Consider the following 17,167-nt stretch of genomic DNA (forward strand, 5'->3'; position numbering starts at 1 on the left):
ATTTCAAGGTCATCCATCACATCCAGCTATAGAGGTTGTGCACTGCATAAGCCCCAAAGAATACCAGTAACATAGATCAGGATACCGTTGCACACCCTAGAGTTGTACAGTGTGCAGCTTGCACAACGGTACAGGGCAGCCCCGCCATTTTAGTCTAACTACCCATTCTTCAGGGGCCTTGGGATTTGAGTGACACTGTAGTTCATATGGCCATGATATAAGTGGCATTTTTATTGTGTTTTGTTTTACTTCACTTTTCACTACTAATGGGAGAGAAACATTTTAGAGGTATGTCTCTGTCCGTGTGTGTGTGTGTGTGTGTGTGTGTGTGTGTGTGTGTGTGTACATGTGGGGGCTTCCCAGGTGGCTCAGTGGTAAAGAATCTGCCTGCCAATGCAGGAGATGCAGTTTCCATCCCTGGGTTGGGAAGATCCCCTGGAGAAGGAAATGGCAAACCTACTCCAGTATTCTTGCCATGGAAAATCCTATGGACAGAGGAGCCTGACAGGCTACAGTCCATGGGGGTCCCAAAAGACTCAGACATGAGTTAGCGACTAAAAACAATAACACATACATATGTACATACATATGTATGTATACACACAATTTCTAGGAATTTTGCAAACCCTATTTATCATCTTGAAAAGCAAATAGAATAAAATTTTAAATAGACTGTGGAGAATTTAAAACTGGAATATTGCAACCATATAGTTCTAAAGAAGAATTATTAATAATTTCAATTTGTTGAAAGCATTTAAAAGCCCTATAACTAGAAGTGACAGAATAAAGTTGAATCTTGAAGAAAACTTTAAGGCACACTATATGTAAGTTATATGTCTAGGTAAGATCTGGTTGCTATCAACCACTGTCAGCTATAACCCTGTTTTATTTTAATGCTCATTGTACACCATTTTGGATGAAAGGATGATAAAATATGTATTTTTGAGAGCCTTGGGTATTTTTCAATCTGTAGAATATTGTAATTGCATGCATACTGATATTGAAGAAATCTGGGTCAGCCAAGTTTCATGTTACTGCATTTAGATTAACCCAGTAATAGTCTGTTTGCCTAGAAGAAGTAAAGTACTGCCTGAAAGATGACTGTTCTAGAAGGATAGATACAGACTTCAAGTGATATGGAAATATATTGTTTATTTGGTATACATGATCCACTTTGTTCTCCAGAGACTTTCGATGGTAAATTTACAGTTAACAGGTACACTCAGTGACTTACATGTGAATCCAACTTAGTGATATACTTTTAAGTTTCTCTCAAGAAGTACAGAGAGATTCCAAGATTTATCACAGGAATGTCCGTTGCAGTGCCAGGTATAAAACTGAGAAATTAAAACAACCTAGAAGTTCCGCAATATGGGGAGAATCAGATAATTCTATGTAAACTGAGAAGATCCAATAAAATGGAGTCATTGGAATTATGTCTTCAAGGAATATATGACAACATGGGAAAGTACTCAAAGTAATAGGAAGAAGGGGGAAAGGTCACATATAAAATTTCATTTATAATATGAGCCCCATTTTGTAAAGACATATTTTTATATGCACATAGGAAAAGAGTTGAAAATGGTTTAGGCAGTATTTTGATAATGGTTTTCCATGGGGAGTGACACTGTGGATGATTGTGTTTTCTATTTTTCTAAATTTTTCCAATCTTCGAGACTAAATCCGTATTACATTTGTAGTAAGAAAACACACGCACACCATTTCAGCTCCAGTCACGGTGCCGCCCTGCCTGGTTCTGTTCGGCATCTGGCGTTTCCTCCGCTCTGCTGTTCTTCCTGGGTGAGACACAGAATGAGACCTGAACTCATCACGTGTACCTTTGGACTTTTCTTTTTCTTTTTTTTGCCTCTGCTACTGACAGTCTGCCATGTGTTTGCTTTGCAAAATCATTTTCTACAGCTTTCATTGCCCTAGATGCATAATGTATAAGATTTTTCCTGAGATAGTACTCAACTCTATTAAGCTAAATATGCGTTTGTGTTCTGGGAAGGTAATGCGGAGTTCAGCCTTTTCGATTCAGTTGTTGTCGTCTTTCACTTTGAAAAGCGGTGCCTTTAGAATCCTCTTATTCCATTCCGTTTAGAAAAAGAGGTCATGTTCTCTAGCTCTTGGAAATTTTGTCTGCCCTCCTATTACTTTTTTTTTATTGCTTGTCCTTTCCATGTTAATGTTCAAACTCATTTTACGTCGGATGGCCTTTGAAAATCCATACCTTATTGAAAGGATGATTTCTTTAAAAAAAAAGAAAAGGGAAACAGAAATTGACAAGTCATTTTATGATTCATAATAGAAGTTCTAAAATCAGCTAGGGTTGCCTTAAAACATTTTGGGTCTAGGTTCGCTGTAATAAGAATTGTAACTCCATTCCACCCAGGTGAACTGAGTGACTTAACTTGTATATCATATAAAAATGTACCAGGCAAGTGATAATGTGATTCAGTATTGAATATTTGATCCCTCATCTCTGAAAATATTCATCACTGGAAATAATATGCTAGATAGGTATAAACAGATGTCTTAGAACATGCCTTCGTTTTGGCAAATCCCTGCACTTTCCCTTGAAAGAGTATAACTCACCTCTCCAGTCTCTAGAGACACACTTTCTTTCTCAGCTCACATGGGACTATGATTCTAGTGTAATGCAATTCATTTTTGTGTTTAAGAAATATTTTCCTACTAACACATTTAAATGAGGATTGTTGCCTTCAAAGGAGCCAATTTGTGAGGTTTGGGACTTAATTCACAAATGATTAAGTTTCTTATGTGTTTCCTTCATGCTTTGGAAGGCAATTTCAAAACATAAGCTTTAACTGACTAGCAAAAGTTTAGGAAGAACCGGAGTGTCCACCATTAGGAGGCCAGATAAATAAGTTGCGGTACATCTGGGTGATGTTGTGTACTCGGAAGTTATAAACACGAGATTGAGGACTAATGATATGGAAGGATCTGGAGATGCTGAATGAAGTAGAAAAAGCAAGGCACAGAACAAGGTGGAGAGGATGCTGTATCTGCGAATGAAAGAGGGAGAAATATGCATACGTGCTTTGTGTACAGAAGGAAATGGTACACAACAAGCTAATACAGACTCTTGCCTGTGGGACGGGGAAGAAGGGAGATACAGGACTTACGCTTTTTAAGTCATTTTGTGTCTTGAAATATGTTCATATTAACTGTTTAAATAATAAAATATTTAAGAAGAAACAAGGAGAAACCGTGAATTGTAGCATCACACAGGCCTGAATTTTAAATCTTGGCCCAACACTTACTGATGTGTTATTTCATGCAAGTTACTTTGTCTGTGTTCCAATTTCCTGATCTCTTAAAAGTGAGATCAGTAAATCTACTCACCTCATAGGGTGTTATGAGAATTAAATGAGCTCAAATACATATGTCACTCAGTGCAGTGTGGCAGGAAGTACAGCACGTAGTTAGCGGTCAGTAATAGAAGCCACAGAATTAAATCAGCCTCCTGAATTTATATCAAAGCTCTATTTTTATACTATCCTTTATTGAGATATAAATTCACAGAATATACAGTTTAACTACTTAAAGTATAAATTCAATGATTTTTTAGTATAGTCACAGAGTTGTGCACCCATCACCACAATTAATTTTGAAACATTTTCATCACCCCAGAAAGAAACCCAATACCCACTAACAGTCATTCCCCATTTCTTCCCAACGCTCCCCAACCACCAGCTTTCAAAAACCATTAATCTGCTTTCTCTTTGCCTATTCTGCTGCTACTGCTGCTAAGTCGCTTCAGTCGTGTCCAACTCTGTGCGACCCCATAGACAGCAGCCCACTAGGCTCCTCTGTCCCTGGGATTCTCCAGGCAAGAATACTGGAGTGGGTTGCCATTTCCTTCTCCAATGCATGAAAGTGAAAAGTGAAAGTGAAGTTGCTCAGTCATGCCCGATTCTTAGCGACCCCGTGGACTGGAGCCTATGAGGCTCCTCCGTCCATGGGATTTTCCAGGCAAGAGTACTGGAGTGGGGTGCCATTGCCTTCTCCGTGCATATTCTAGACCTTGCCTATGAATGGAATAATTCAATACATGGTCTTTTGCAATTGGCTACTTTCACTTAGAATAATGTTCCTAAGGTTCACTCATGTTGTAAGCATGTGTCAATATTTCATTTTTTTAATTGTCAAATTGTATTTCATCATATGAATGTACCACATTTGATTTATTCATTCATCAGTTGGATACTTGGATTGTTTATGAATCTTGGATATTTTCTATAATATTGTTTTGAACATTCTTGTACAACATTTTGTATGGACCTGTTTTCATTTCTCTTGGGTATATACCTGGGCATGGAATTTAGAGTCATAAGGTAACTCCATGTGTAACCATTACAGGACCTGCCAGACTGTTTTCCAGAGCAAGCTGTACCCTTTTATATTCCCACAAGCAGTCTATGAGGGTCTCAGTTTCTCCACATAGTTGCCAACACTTGTTATTGTATGTCTTTTTTATTATAACCATTCTAATATGTGTAAAGTGGAATGTCACTGTGATATTGATTTGTATTTCCCTGACGACTAATGATATTGAACACCTTTTCAAGTGCTTACTGGCCATTTGTGTATCTTCTCTGGGTAAACATCTATTATAGATCCTTTACTTATTTTATAATTGGATTATTTGTTTTTTTCCAAGCTCTATCTTGGACCCACCATGTTTCTCCATGCTTGATTACCCACTTTATTTACAAGATCTAAAGGTAAATATTGGGCTGCCATTTCTAAAGAGGAACCCAATTCTCCAAGGATGAAGTCTTACCCCACGAGAGGCATTCAAAAGAACCTGCCACAAACTTGGAAATCAACTCCAAAATGAAACAAATGAATGGACTCTAAAGATTTCCTCTCAAGGAAACAACATCCTTTTGGATGTAGAAATTATACACAAATCAGTTACTTCAGTTTGTAATCAAACCTCCAAATTAGATACATCCATCTGAAAGCTCATTCTACCCTGTTTCTAGAGGAAGTAAACTAATAGATAATTAAGGCTAATTTTCTAACTTTTAACTGATGTTTTAAAATTTGTCTTAAACTTTTCTTCTACACCAGTCATTGTCACTTAGCCACCAGGAGCCCCATGACAGTAATATGGCCAAAATCGTCACAAATAGACCAGGAGGGCTCCAGCCTGTCACTGTAGGTTATCTGAACACAGGAGAGATGAAGTTTCTGCCCTCCTTTTTCTTGCTGTCCCTCTTCTGGATGCTGACCAAAGACAAAAACTGTAAGGTGCTTTAAAAATGTGTATGGTGGACTCATAGTAAATAGATCCATTTATGGGCTCTATCAATGAATTGTGACAAAAATTCCTGAAGCAGCTCATTATCTAAAGCCAAAACCATCCTTCAGCTAAAATGCTGGTCTCTAATTGCCCTGCCTTTATTCACCATGGCCCTGTAACTACCTGATACTTGCCAGCAACATAATCAGAGTTTGGCTCTGCTTTACTCTCGTTACTTTGGTGCCTTTGAGGTGCTTCCTTCCCTCCTGCAGCCTTTTGGTCTTCTATGGAGTGGCCACGCTGTTCATCTGGTGGTCTTGCTTGCTTCCATGTTCCTGCAGGAAACTCAGCCATGTCAGGGCACCTGCCGCTGTCTTTTGTGAAATGCAGTACAGAGCAGGAAATAACATGGTTATACTTTCCTTCTGCTTGATTCCTGAGAGACAAGGAAAAAAAGGTGCTTTATGTAATACACAGAGTGGTGCAAATTATTCTGGGATCCACCAAATTAATCCATAATCAAACTTACAGGGGGCATCCTTAGCTCTTTATTACAGGATATTTCTAGGAAGAAAAACACTTAGGGATACTAAAAGTTGTTTCTCATTTAGCTGATGAGTATTAAATATTTACTATATGCAAAGCAATGTGCTAATTGTCACATCAACCCTTGACATTTACCCGAGCATAATCAGTACTGTTGTTAGCTTCAATTTACTTGCGGAGAAACTGAGGTCAGAGAATATAAATAATAGGTGCAGTTTTGGACAGCTAGTAAAAAGCCTAGCACAGGTCTGTCTGACTTCACAGCGAACTGTATCCATTACACTGTATCACCTCTGATCTGTCTAGTGAGTTATTCCTATTTCACAGCAATGATATGAGGATTGCATGAGATTTTATGTGAAAACTATATAGCACAGTTCATGGCATAGTCTATGAAACTGGGCTGGCAGACTTCTTCTGGGAAGAGCTAGATAGTAAGTATTTTAGTCTTTACAGGCCATAGAATGTCTGTTGTAAACCCCCCGCCCCCACCCATCATGGGAGAGCCACCACAGACAGTCTGAAGTGAATGGGGCTTAGTAGTACACCAATAAAACTTTATTTACAAGCACAATTTCTAGTTCATAGTTTGTGGACCCCTGCTTAACAAGGTCAAAAGTGTAAAGTTCTAACAGCATAATCAAGATTACAGTTTTATTTTTAATATCTTCCCCTTTGAGCTGTAATTGTTTCCCTCAACCCCAGGAACACTGTAGTATAGAACTGCTGCTGCAGTGCCCTTTTCAGTGTCTTTCTTGGCTACAGATACATGGATAATATAAAAATGTAACAGTAACTGTGAAGGTTGGGTAAATTTAAGCAGTAGAAAGCGATGTTCCAGCTGGAGGATAAGGCAAATGAAGACAGTAAACGCTGCCAGTCTTCAAAGGCCTTTTTAATTAGTGCCTGCAAAATGAAAAAAAAAAAAAATAAGAGTATGATTGTTTACCAAGGCCAGTTATAGCTCATTAAACATTAGTGTTTCCCAAAGGGCTTTTTCCACATTGTCAAAAATATATGTGTCAAATTTTAGTTGAGAATTACATGACCAGATGGACTTGCCCAAAGCTCCATCTTATGGAACAACACAAATTAGAAACACTACTCCTAAGCCAAGAAGACTTTTCAGAACCATGTGTACAGACTGAGTATTTTAGTCCAGTCACCCCCACAACGATACTTTAGCAACTAAAGTAGGCCATCTGAATTGGAATAGGCCATCTGGTCCACCACCTTGCTTAAAGAAAGGAGTCTTTGTAGAGCACATCAGTAGAATTTTTGAGAAAATTTCCAATCTCATTTTACAGTTTTGGGCACCAAGACCCAAAGAGAGTTAGAGGATGGTCTGTGGTTACCCAGCTAGTCAGTGACAAAACTGAAACTAGATCCCAGTTCTCTTAATTCCCAGGCTGGTATTCTTTTTTCTCATTGTTTCTAATAAGGTATGATTTACATACAGTAAAATCACCATTTTTAATGTACAGTTCTGCAAGTTTTAATAAATGCATATGGTTGTATAACAACCACCACCACAGTCAAGATATAACAGTTTTATAACTCCAGAAGATACTCTCCCTGCTACCCCCACGTTGTCAACGCTTCTCATTACCTCCAGCATCTGGAAGCCACTGATAGGTCTTCTGTTCTTAGTTTTGCCCTTTCCAGAATGTCATATCATGGGACTCATAAAGTCTGGCTTCTTTCACTTGCTATAATACACTGAATCTTACCAAAGCTGAGGGTGTGTGTCACTTGTTCATTCACGCTCACTTTTTAGCATTGAGTTGGATGGATATACCAAAGTTATTTATCCATTGCCCAGGTGAAGGACATCTAGATTGTTTCCAATTTGGGCAAATACTAATAATGCTGGTAAGCATTCACAGTGACTTCTCTGGTAGTCCAGTGGTTAAGAGTTCACCTTCCAGTGCAGGGGGTGTGGGTTCGATCCCTGGTAGGGGGACTAAGATCCCATATGCCTTGCAGTGCAGAAAACCAAAACGTACCAGCAGAAGTTAATATGGTAATACATGCAATAAAGACTTTAAAAATGGTCCACATCAAGATTAAAATCTTTAAAAAGGATAAATAAAAGCGTGCACATACAGGTTTTTGTATAAACATCAGTTTTCATTCATTAGAAAAGTACCTAGAAGTGATTGCTGGGTTGCATACAACACGTTTCCCTTGGTAAGAACTGCTAGGCCAGTATTCTTAGGATAATCAAAATAGAACAGCAGTAGAGACTGACTTTAATACATATAAAATATTGGAGGTTTTCTGAAAGTCACTGCATCTCTGCAGATGTCCTCCCTAGCACTTCCTGGAGCCACTATTACTGTAAGAGGACCCTGCTTTCCTGGGAGTTTCTAATAAATTGTCTCAAGGTAGGTTTAGGTCAAATGTGTTTACAATTCACTCATTAATTCAATTTAAAAATTCTAGCATCTATATACAGGCAGTAGGGTATGGTTTTCCCCAGTTGTCCCTGAGAAAAGCTTCCTTTGCCTCTTTACTAAGGAATAAAATCTAGTAATATTTGCAGCTCCTAGAAGAGAAAGTGTGAGCCGCTCAGATTCCTTGTTATGTGTACATGAGCTATGTTTGATGGCTCTTTCTAGTATCTCTCAGTTTATACTATTTAATTTCCAGGCTTCTCTATGTCTAATTTCAGCTGTGTCACTGGTGTTATAACTCTGATGCTCACATATCAGGTGTCTTCATAATTGGCTCTTCTGTATCATAATTGGATAGCATTAAGTTTTTCCTCCTTAGTGCTCATGTATTCCATGAGCATGATAGTGACGCCCTTGGTTCTCCCCTTTGGTTTCTAATGGCTCCTTCTCAGGTGGGTGGCTTGCCACCTTCCTCTACCACTCCCCAAATGTTGACACCCCCTGGAGGTAGGTCCTCTTGTTTCTTCTCGTTTTGCGGGCTGTCTAGAGAGCCTCGCCCACTCCCATTGCTTTAACCATCCCCGACTTCAAAGTTACTTTCAAATACATCTTAGACCTCTATGAAGCTTCAGTTCCTTACATTAATATCCTTAAAAGATGTGAACCTCTGATGAGTAGTCCACTGACATCTCAAATTTAAAATATCCAAAGTCAACCCAATTGTCTTTCCCACCAGGTCTCCATCCAGTTCTCCTCCCTGTATTTCTTCTCAAGGTTATTAATGCCTTATTCACGCCATCACCTGAGTGAAGAAGGCTTGGAGTCACCCGTACTCCTCCTGTCCCCTCTCCACTCACATGTAATCAGTGAGCAAACGCTCTGAATTCTGTTTGTAAAATGGCTTTCTAGTCAGTCCCTGCCTCACCCTCATCCTTGTCACTGTGTTAAATTACCTCCCTTTGGCCTCTTCCCAGGCCATTGGACGGAGAAAGCAATGGCACCCCACTCCAGTACTCTTGCCTGGAAAATCCCCTGGATGGAGGAGCCTGGAAGGCTGCAGTCCATGGGGTCACTAAGAGTTGGACACGACTGAGTGACTTCACTTTCACTTTTCACTTTCATGCATTGGAGAAGGCAATGGCAACTCACTCCAGTGTTCTTGCCTGGAGAATCCCAGGGACGGGGGAGCCTGGTGGGCTGCCATCTATGGGGTCACACAGAGTCGGACACGACTAAAACGACTTAGCAGCAGCAGCAGCAGCAGGCCATTAGAATAACATACTAGTTATGATTTTGCTCTCTAGTCTCTACCTGGCCCCATTCATTCTCCTTTAACTTCCAACTTCGGTTGCCAGAGTTAATTTAAATATATATCTGATGACATTATTTCCCTCCTAAAAAAAAAAACAAAAACATTTGATGACTCCCAGTTGCCTAAGGAATAAAATCCAAACTCTTTAGTATTCCATAGAAATCCATTCTAAAGCATTTCATAGGTGTATTAACTTTGGGCAAGTTACTTGTCGGAGATTAAGTTTCCTTAGTTGTAAAAATGGGGACTGAATCTATTTCATCGAGTTGTTATGAATATGATATAATAAAAAGGACCAAGCCAGGATGAGACATCACCTCTTCTGAGAAGCCTTACCTTATCTCTCAGGCAGAACCAATCACACTGTTCTCTGCATTTCTAAGCGCATTGTTCATACTAATAATCTATTCATTACACAGTGTCTGTTGAATATCTGTTTGTTCTTTCATCCTGTTCTTCCAATGAGCAACAGGCTCTGTGGTAGACACTAGGGATAAAAGGAGCACCCAGTCTAGCCATAAGGATGGGTTGTGTGTGCTGTGGCAGAGATGCATAGATGTGCAGTGATGCCACAGAACTGGAACATAACCTCATCTGGGAAAAGGGGGTAAAGGGAGGTTTGCTGAAGGTGTAACTCTTTCAGTAGAAGTTGGAAATTAATTAAAGGGAAATGAATAGGGCAGGGCACAGACTAGAGAGCAAATCATAACTAGTAGGTTATCCTAATGGCCTGGGAAGGGGCCAAAGGGAGGTGGTTTAACACAGTGACAAGGGTGGGGGTGAAGCAGGGACTGACTGGAAAGCCATTTTACAAACAGAATTCAGAGGGTTTGCTCACTCATTACATGTGAGTGGGGAGGGCACAGGAGGAGTACAGGTGACTCTGAATCTTCTTCACTTAGATGGCGTGAATAAGGCATTGATAACCTTGAGAAGAAATACAGGGAGAAGAGCTTGATCTTAAAGGATGGAAGTTTTGACAGAGGGACATGAGCTGGCATGAGGCAGGAGCGGAAGCTTGGCCTCAGGCGTGGGCGCGTGGGGTGTCTTTGTCTCCCCTGCAAATCATGGGCCTCCTCAGTTGTCACCTGATTTTGCTGTGCTCTCCTATCTCCCAGCACCATGTCTCACAGAGAGTGAATCCTCTGTTTAAATGTGTTTTGCTGATTTAAGTTTAATTGTTGCCCTTTTCTCCTTATTTACCAGCTCTTATTTCATTTTCAATGTCATCTTCTCAAAACAGTGAATACAGTATCATTTTTTAAATGGGTTTGTAATAAAAGAGAGTCGCTAAATAGCCATTTTGCATTATCCATGGGCAAAATTGCCCCAAATTGTAATCCTTTGTGCTCGCATTGTATTGAATTGATTAGTGCAGTGGCTGTGGTTCTTAAATGTATATACCTTTGGTGAGGACTCTTAAGTACATAAGCCCGCCCCCCGCCCCACATACATTGAGTTGTACCTCATATTTTCAAGTCTTCAATGTTCTCCTCAGTGACACTCAACTGACCATAGAATGAATCTTTTCTCATAAAACCCAGTTAATTCTCCAGGGGCTCACAGTAGGTGAGGACATTGAATGAGTGATTCAATAGGATTATATGCAGATTATTCCTTTTCCCACTGGAGTCTTCCATTGCCTCTTCTTCCTTCAGCATTGTTTGATCATGCCCTACCAACCACATGCCCTTCCCAGTCTCCAAGACAGTCTTTCTTCAACCTGCTGCCTTCTTGGGCTTTACCTTCAACACACTTTGGGGATCTTCACACCCTGTTTCACATAGTTTGCAATTAGGAATATTTCTAATTGTATCAGGTCTTTGTGCCTTCAGAGAAATCCTCCTTGGTATGAGATTTGTGTTTAGTTTCCTAAACACAGGCTTCTTTGGGGAATCACTAAGCCCTCACATCAGTTCATCGGTAGGAGTTAGCATTGTGACAAGTCCATCCTAGCTAGTGTCCATTCCCGTTTCATTTTCATTCTGAAGTTCATCGTGGCCATTCAGAAAGTGTTTTGTTTGAGGCTTGAAATGGACCCATGATTCTAGTCTGTTGTAGTCTTCATGGCTGAAAAATATCTGCTTGTTCTGAGTACCCTGATGGCCCCTCTATCTAGTAGATGGTGGAAGTGTTCACACATCTTTCTAATTTGGACACATTCTGCCAGGAATTATTCTTGTCATTACTTCTCCACAACTCCGTGTCTTGTGGTATCTTTTGCATGGTACAGTTCCCATTAGGAAACCCCCACAGACTCCAAATTCTTCCTGTCTGCCTCTGCAAAAATCATCAACCTTGAAATTCTCTGCCATTGACCCCTTTGCATTAAATGTTCTAAATGAAGTTAAAAATATAGTTGGTGTTTCTTGTTTGGACAATTCAAGATGGCCATGAGATTGCACTGTTATGTCGCCTCATGGTTTGAAGAACCTCCAGTGACTGATATTGCAATGAAGTTGATATGTGGGTTTTCCACGACTGACATTGGTCCATTTCTTTGGGGGGAAGTCTGGATCCTGAAATCTGAGCTGTATGGTATTCAACTCCCCTATGGGTTTTTAGAAAGGCACTTGAGAAGGACAATGGCATGTGGACCTGATACGAGAAAATCAAAGCCATTGGTAAGGATGCATAGAGCAGTGTTGGATTTTTTTAAGAAGAAAGAGAGAAAATATGCCATGTAAATGCTTTAGGATTTCTGTCCCTAGTATTATATATGATATATTACTTTTGCTGTGGCTTATTTCTTTGGGGCAACCAATTCTCAGTGCCTGGAGTTAAGTTCTGCACAGTGTAGATGGTCAAGATTCTCCTTACATCCGAGTTTCTACATGCCAGTTCTAGAAGGCCCCACATACATACATGTACTCTGAATGGCCCAGCCTTGTTTCCCAGCCAAGAATTAAAACCTTTTGTTATTCTCTGAAATAGCCCCTCCATTCTTTGTGTCCCTTTTTGGTTTGTTTATCCCTTTATAGTAGCAGTTATACAATCATCCAGTAATTCATCTAAAAGCAAGTTTATTGAGATCCTACCATGTACCCAGCACTTTATCTATGTGTTAGGGATACAGGGATGAATATGACATTTCTTGACCTTGAAGTCAAGCAAAATAGATAAGAGTAACAAAGGTAAGTGTAGAATTCTAGGATCTTATAGGAAGGTCGTCTGATTTAGAAGGAATGTGTCAGGAAAGATTCTGAGAGTAAGTGACCTCTGAACTGAACTAGGTGCTATAATTAGCAGAGTGTGTTTATTTTCTCTCTAATCATCAAGCAGATATAAAATTGCTAAGATGATAAGAACTTTGGAGAGTTTATTTACTAACAAATCATAGATTTACTTCTGAGTGTCTGCTATGTGTCCGCCTTGACTGAATGTTGGTGAAATTCAGTAGACATGATAGATATGGTTCTCCCATACATGGATTTTGTGTTTTACTGAGGAAGGCACTCATCAAAGAAAGAATCATAGTAACACAACAAGTGATGTGAAAGGGGACGTTAGTTACACTTTGGGGAGGGAATTCCCTGACTCTGAAATATCAGGAAAACCTCCCTCAGGCTGAGATCTAAAAGAGGAAGAGGCAGTAACTAAAGCAAATGGGAATTGGGAAGATGTCTCAGGGAGAGGGAACAGCCTGTTCTAAGGTCAAGGTGGAAGAGAAAGCTCGGTGCATTCCAGGAACACAAGGAAGGCTAGTATGATTACAGGTGAAGAGAGAGGGAGAAGGGACACCAGCCAGCAGGAAGCCAGGCTGAAAAGATCCCACATGCTGTAACAAGAGTCTTGAGAGTCCCTTGGACTGCAAGGAGATCAAACCAGTCCATCCTAAAGGAAATCAGTCCTGAATATTCATTGGAAGGACTGATGCTAAAGCTGAAACTCCAATACTTTGGCCACCTGATGTGAAGAACTGACTCGTTTGAAAAGACCCCGATGATGGGAAAGATTGAATGAAGGAGGAGAAGGGGACAACAGAGGATGAGATGGTTGGATGGCATCACCAACTTGATGGATGTGAGTTTGAGCAAGCTCTGGGAGTTGATGATGGACAGGGAAGCCTGGTGTGCTAGAGTCCATGGGGTCGCAAAGAATCGGACACGACTGAGTGACTGAACTGAACTGAAGGAATTTAGAGACAATGAGGAGACACTGAAGGGTTTCAGACTGGAGACAATGCTGATCAGATCTGTATATCAAAAGATGAGAAGAGGCACTGGAGAAGGACAAGACAGGGGGCCAGACATCCAGGCAGGAAGCTGTTGCATTGATCTGTGCAGGAGATGATGACATCCTGAGCGAGGGTGGTGGCAGCGGGGGTGAAGAGGAATCAACTCGAGAGACTAGAGACTTCCCTGGTGGTCCAGTGGCTAAGACTCTGTGCTCCCAATGCAGAGGGCCCAGGTTCAATCCCTGGTCAAGGAACTAGATCCCACATGCCATAACTAACAGTTTGCATGCCACAATTAAAGATCCCACGTGCTGTAACAAAGGTCAAAGATCCCGTGTGCTGCAACTACAAGCCAGCATAACCAAATAAGTAATATTTTTTAAAAAAGCAACTCAAGAGACTCGGCTACCTGGGATGGTAGATCAAGAACCAGTAGATGAGAGGATTCAGTAGCATCATTCTCTCTTCTGCACCCCAGTCTGCTCCCTCAAATCCATGACCTCCCTGTTGCAGAAGTATCTGGGCAGGCTTCTTCAAAATGTAGATTTCGAGACCTTACTCTGAAACTGTCATGTCAGGCTCTCCAGCCCAGGTGTTAGTATTTTAGACAGCTTCACCCCCATATGACTCTGACACTTATGAAAGGTTGGGGGCCACTGCCAAGCACTGTGTAGATTCAGCACACAGAGTACTCCAGGCGCTCATCCCTCCTGTAGCATCAGAGTAAACCTCCCTTTGGGCTTAATGAGTCTGCTCGTCATACCCGGGTGAACTCAGAGAGAGGCATCAGCCCTTGGGGTGCAGGAGGGTATCTCACCTTAAAACCCACATGGAATGGAGCCCATCTAACAGATCACCCAGCCTTGTAGGTGAGGTCCCCAAGCTCTAAGCGGCCCTTTTTCCACAGTTCTCAGGACACAACACCACTGCAATCCCACATCCTGTATCCCCCAGGAGAAATGAAACAAACTCTCCTGGGCAGTCAGTCCTGCAGGGCAAGACAGAAGGTGATTCACAGAGCACCTCCACTATCTCTTGGATGTGGCAGGTATCAGGGCAAAGCTATAGTGGTAGGACCTCCAGTAAAGCCACAGGAGAGGAAAAGACAAAGAAAAGGACGTGTTTCATCTCCAGCAAGAACACTTTAGGTGTTTATATTGGAAACCAGGGAGGTTTCATCACTTGGCAGTCATTTTCAAAATCATGAATACTTAATATTACCATTAGATGCTGTTTTTATTTCAAAGGCACAGGTTACCAATGTTATCACAAAGGGCAAGTCTGGAGCTAATACTGATTGTGCACCTGTTTGCACATTTGGCATTTTAAATTCCATATTTAGTTCATACAATAACTTTGCAAGGTAGTTGTCATGAAACGCATATTGCAGATAAAGAAACTGAGGCCCAGAGAGCTGCAGTGCTACACAGTTAAAACAAGCAGATGCAAGGATTCTTCAGAGAAACAGAACCAATAGGAGATACATATAAAATATCGTATAGGAGATACAAGCATCGGCAGGGAAAGAGAGAAGGGGGGTGAACTGATTAACTGAGTGTCCGTTAGAAATTAGCTCTCATGATCATGGGGGCCAAGATCTAGAGTCAGAAAGCTGGGACCCCAGGACAGCCAATGGTGTAGTCCCAGTCCAAACATTGGCAGGCTGAAAACCCAAGAAGAGGTAGTGTTACAGTTCAAGTGCAAAGGCCGGGAAACAAGCCAGCGTCCCAGCTCAAGACAAGTCAGGCAGGAGGGGTTCACTTTTACTTGAGGGGGGGGATGAACCTTTTTGTTCTGTGCAAGTCTTTGATTGGTTGAGGCCCACCCACACTGGAGAGAGCAATCTGCTTTATTCCTCTACCTATTCAAATGTTAATCTCATCCAAAACACCCTCACAGACACACTCAAAACAACATTTGACAAATATCTGAGCACCCTGTGGCTCAGTCAAGTTGACACGTAAAATTAATCACCCCAGTGGATAAGACAACTAGTTGTCTCCAAAACCAATGCCCTTTCTTTCCAACCTACCTGCCTGCTGTGAAGTATCTCTTCTTTCAAAGATGCAGTTATTTTTCTTTTATAAAAAACTCTCAGTGCCAATGCACTTTTAAACACTAATGCTTGAGGCTGTTCAAATAAAAGATTTTTCTTAATAGCTTGCTTATCACACCTGGTTATCACTCTCCATCCCCCATTTTCCATGATTTAGGGCTGCTAGGAATGGGAGGGTGTCATTTTGCTGGGCTGTTTCTTGCATACCTGAGATTTGGGGGCACTAAGAAATCAAATTTGTTCATCTCCCAACTTGACATCATAATGAAGCAGAGATGCCAACCCAGCATTTCCTGATGTCCCTCAAATATCCTGAGTAATCTTAATCTTATTAGATCAATGATGTGAAATTTAAATTGATTGCCAGTTGCCATTTTAATTGATTTAATTGAAATTGATTCGGCATAAAGGAGTGCACAGAAAATTATTAACAGCGCCCTCAAAGGTTTCAAGTGTCTGCTTTGTAAGAGGTGATGGAGCTTTGATGTTTATATCAGAAGACTCAGTCTTTCCAAGTTATATCAGAGAAGTAAAGCAAATGTTTAGCACTAAAAACCATGGAACATTGATGAGGTTCACATACAGAGGGTCTGAAAATATATGAGAAGCGTTTGACTGTACTTTCCAGTTCGTCCCATTTCTATCATGTTCTTTGGTCGTCATGAGTTTGTGTTCACTATAAGCTACATATGTGGGTATTTATTACTGCTAAGTATTTGAAAATTTGATTCTTGCCATTTGGGTCCCTAAAATTCAGACCACACTATGGAATGGAGGAATAGATGAAATAATAGCAGGAAAAGTCTCATTGACCTAAAATTGTTTTTGTAATTTTTTAAATTAATTGATCCTCTCTTGAGGCTTGGATATCTGTTTTGCTACATGAAGAGTTTTACTATAATAATTTTGATCTAGCAGGATTTTACCTTACTTAGGCAAAAATAAATGGCCTTTAATTCTCTGTTTCTAAAAGTTCAGATATGCATTATCTTTTCTGCTTCCTCTTCCCTTTCCCTCTTTTTTTCTCCCCAGCTTCTCTCCACTCCCCATTTCTTCACTGGAGACCCCTCTCAGCCTGCAGAAGAACCATTAGAAATTTATTAATTAAAGACCAGTTTCTGCTTCTTTGCCAGGGACAATCATTTGTTTTAGAGCTGATTTTGTGCTTTAATTAAATGAGCATGTCATTCAGCCAAATGAATTCATTTATATTTATTTATCTAGTTCTTTGGCCTGGACTTTCTTAGCAGGGTCTCGGGCGCATCACATTTGCTCACAGAATGAACTGAAAAGTGTCTCATGTCAGTTTAAGAGGTTCACAAATGGTTACTCCTCCCCATAAAAGCTGCATGAACAAAGCTGCGATTAGCAAATGTGCAAATGGCTGTTTCCTCAAGTCAAGGTC

General features: G+C 40.6%; 1 protein-coding gene and 1 non-coding gene across 6 annotated transcripts in view; both read left to right on the plus strand.

Annotated features, from left to right (window-relative positions):
* SAMD12 (sterile alpha motif domain containing 12) overlaps positions 1–17,167 on the plus strand; it is a 448,963-nt gene that overhangs the window by 258,208 nt on the left and 173,588 nt on the right. The gene's annotated exons all lie outside the window — the stretch shown is intronic.
* Positions 13,888–13,960, plus strand: TRNAG-CCC. Its single transcript has one exon. It is a non-coding gene; the product is annotated as a tRNA-Gly (tRNA).

This window comes from Bos indicus x Bos taurus, chromosome 14 (assembly GCF_003369695.1).
Source record: "Bos indicus x Bos taurus breed Angus x Brahman F1 hybrid chromosome 14, Bos_hybrid_MaternalHap_v2.0, whole genome shotgun sequence".
Lineage (NCBI taxonomy): Eukaryota > Metazoa > Chordata > Mammalia > Artiodactyla > Bovidae > Bos > Bos indicus x Bos taurus.